Below are 4,058 nucleotides of genomic sequence, written 5' to 3' on the forward strand. Positions count from 1 at the left end.
AAAGACGATTGGACTAGAAATCCTCTTGACAATGCAGACAACGAAGAAGAAGAACTAGATGCCGCCGACACTGAGAACGATGCCGAAATGCTCCAAGCCTGTCAACAAACCTTACTCTGGAACGAAGATCAGTTTTTAGTCATTGCACCGGGTCAGAAGAAAACGCCTCTTAATCTGTTATACGATGAACATGCAGAAGAACTGTCGTTCCCTGCCATATACTATGGCATGCCGAGGATTTTCAGACAAGGTGTGACTATTACGGCCTTTCAAATTGCAACGAGTGAAATTCGGCGACGCGATCGGCGAGGAGCAACTCCTGAACACCTCCTATATGTCGCGGTAAAAATCATGAGACTGAGAATCGCTAAGGGGCTTTACGCGACCTATCGAAATACTTCAGATCTGGGAAAAGTGACCCGAGCTATGCTGGAAGACGCCCATTTCCTTGAGCACTGCATTGGCCACAACTTCGCTTTCCTAAGATCCATCCCCAACTCGGTCCAATACTGGGCCGGTAGAAAAAAGACTTGTTTGCCATGATCCGTCAATTGGGCAAACCGACGTTTTTCCTAACCATGAGCGCCAACGAGGTGAGATGGCCACATCTTCTACGAATATTGCGAAAGCTCCAGACCGGGGAATCGATCCAAATTGAGGATCCGATCTCACAATTATCGGCTGCGAACAGGGCCCAACTCGTGAACGAAGACTCGGTCACTTGCTGCGTGTACTTCTGGAAAATGATGAACACGATTATGCGAATCTTACAGTCGGCACGACTCAGTCCCTTCGGACAAAATCGGATCATTGATTCCTTCTTGCGAATAGAATTTCAACATAGAGGAAGTCCCCATATGCATGCGCCGCTATGGTTGGACCATGACCCAAAAGAGAAAATCTCTGAAGAAATGCTGAAAACCGTAGAACTCATCAATCGATTATGCTCGGTTGACATCCAGCAAACAATAAATCCAGATCACGCAGCTCTTCAAATTCATAAGCACACCTTCACGTGCTATAAGAATGCGAAGCATACCAGTCAAGGGAGAGCTATCTGCCGATTTAACATACCATATTGGCCGTCTCCCGTAACTCGACTACTCATTCCAATGGCAAAAAATGACGGACGAAGAGATCAGCTCCGCAGAAAAGCGCGAGCAATGAAGATAGCTTTAGAGGAGAATAAATATGAAAACATCGAAACATTCCCATCTTCTTTCGGCGTACACTTGGATCAATACTGGGATGTCGTCAGAGCAGCCATCAAGCGACCGACGATAATTTTCAAGCGGAATCTGAAGGAGATTTGGATCAATACATTTAATCCGTGGATTATGAATACTATAGGCTCCAATATGGATTTACAGTTCATCCTCGAAGAATACAGCTGCGCTTCGTATGTAGTTGAATACATCAATAAGACGAATCGCGGAATTTCCAATCTGCAACGCCAATTGCGAGACCTTCAAAGCGAATATCCGGACCAAGCTTATTCTGATCTCCTCAAAAGACTCAGCATTAGAATGCTGGACGCTATAGAATTACTTCACAAGAAGCGGCCTGGTACCTGTTACGGCAACCCATGAGCGAGGCAAGCCGCGAAATCATTTTCATCAACTCGGATGTTCCTAATAAATAAACGATTCCGTTCCCGGAAAACGCGGGCCCAAATGACAGCTGAAGGTTTGCCTCAAGATTCCACCGAAATCTGGACTACCGATATTATCCAGAAGTATGAATCGCGACCCTCGACATTGAGCACAATGTGCCTGGCTGACTTCAGATGCAATCGACGAATTTCGAACAAAGAGCCCTTCTGAAACATTGCATTGCTCGCATCCATGATCCTACACTGCCGCCGGTACAAATTTTTCTTACCGGACCCACCGGTTGTGGCAAAACCTTCTCATTGAAGTTGTTAATGGAAACATACAATCGATTCGCCGGGGCTCATGATTCACAGCGGAACGTATACATTGCTGCAGCATCCACCGGTAAAGCCGCGGTCCTCATCGGGGGAACTACGGTTAACAATGCCTTCAACATTCCGATACTCCAGCGCAGAGGGGGCCTTTCTTTCGGAGCACTCCAATTATATCGAAATGCGTTCGCGAACATAAAAATAATCTTCATCGACGGAATCAGTATGCTGGGCTGCGGAACCTTCCACACGATCAATGAAAGGTGGAAAATCATCAATATTGAGCACGACGAGCCTTTCGGTGGAATGGACATCATATTCTGCGGGGATCTCCGACAACTTCCGCCAGTCAACATGACACCGATTTATGAAGCACTTCAACGAGGACTTCATCGCTCTATTCTGTGGCAATCCCTGGCGTTTTATCCTCTACATCAGGTTCGTTTCGACGCTAATCCCATCCCAATGACATCACCTTCGCCAAGCAACGAGAGAAATGGACTGATCCCATCTTTATTCCAGGTCATGAGGCAAAGTGACTTGACATTCTCCAATATCTTGACTAAAATCGGAAACGGTGACCATCTCGACAGCGCCGAACAAGATCTCATCGAATCACGGTTCCGAACTAAGCAATGGTGTTCCGACCACGCGCAAGGAGTCATACGACTTCTTCACAAAAACGTTGATGTAGATGAATTCAATCGAAACGCTGTCGATGCGCAATGGCACGCGATCGCTACTGACACTTATAGCGGTTCGAAAGATCAGAATTAGCTGACTGACGCCCGTGCGCGCGTGTTTCGTTTGACAACTACGGAGAGCGGCAATTTGGTTTACGATATACTTCTCCGACTCGATTAGCCCTATATGGTCACTTGTAATATGGACGTCGAATATGGCCTCGTGAATGGAGCCATGGGCATACTGAAATATGTTGAATTCGATAATCCACATGATATCGAAAATGACGATATAACACAGCCGGGAACATCTTCATCATCGGGTACCAGGATCCATCGCTTATGGTTCGATCTCGAAGGAGATACCAGAATCGGAGCAATTACCAGATCAAAACATCAGCCGATCTTACAAACACATCCTGTTCTGGAAAAAAATTGGACACCCATCTATAAAAAATCAGTCACATTCCAGGTTCCGGGGAACAAAGGAATTCGTTGCCGACGACTGAATTTTCCCGTGAGCTTGGCTTGTGCCATGACAACCCACAAGTCACAAGGCTCAACATTCGAGAAGCTTGTTTTTGACTACAGCCGCCAAATGCAGCAACAACTGGTCTATGTAGCCTCATCGCGCGTAAAGAGTATCGAGGGCCTATTTATTACGAATGCGGAAGACGACTTCCGCTTCTATCACGCAAGTCACGCAATGAACTCCAACGTTTAAATAATCACCGTCTCAAAACGACTGATCACTTGGACTTGGAGCAACTCAAGCTTGCTCAAGATACCTTACTGAATTTCAATATCCAAAGTTTGAGAGCCCTCGAAAAAGACCTCACTTCAGATGCAGTCCTCATGAGAGCCCCTATTTTCTGCCTCACAGAAACATGGTGTGATAACACGGAACCATTAATTATCGATGGTCTGCAGCTCCGCGCTCTGAATAAGAGGCCCATCCGTGCCGGAGATGTCGCCATCTATGAACGAGCCCCCGTATCTACTGCAAACCTACATATCGAACAACAACCTGAACTAACAGAAGACGATTGCGGTGATATCTGCATTTCCTGAATCCCAATCGATCACACACCCACAACTGTGGCTTGTGTCTACATCACACCAGGCTCGAACTGGAATAGTATCGAAAACTTTTTCCAGAAGAACAAAACCGCCGTAGATCCACCTCATCGAAATCGAACGAATCAGCCCTTGATCATCTGTGGCGACTCCAACTTAAATATTAGACAAGCCGAAATGAGAGAAAAACTCACAAAACTCATGAGCACCGAATTCGGCGTTAACCTCTTGACAGATCCCAACAACGCGCTCATCATCTTGCTTAGACTTGATCTTCACGAGGAATATCCCCCACATAAAAACGATAAATCATATATCTTACTTTAGCTATCATCGACCCATACTGACGGTTTTCAGCGAAGCCGTCATCCTAA

General features: G+C 46.1%; 1 pseudogene; it reads left to right on the forward strand.

Annotated features, from left to right (window-relative positions):
* LOC100903309 (uncharacterized) overlaps positions 1-3,678 on the forward strand; it is a 4,556-nt pseudogene extending 878 nt beyond the window's left edge.
* Positions 3,679-4,058: the final 380 nt, after the last annotated feature.

The sequence above is a fragment of the Galendromus occidentalis genome, unplaced genomic scaffold (genome assembly GCF_000255335.2).
Source record: "Galendromus occidentalis unplaced genomic scaffold, Mocc_1.1 scf7180000077271, whole genome shotgun sequence".
NCBI classification, from domain to species: Eukaryota; Metazoa; Arthropoda; class Arachnida; order Mesostigmata; family Phytoseiidae; genus Galendromus; species Galendromus occidentalis.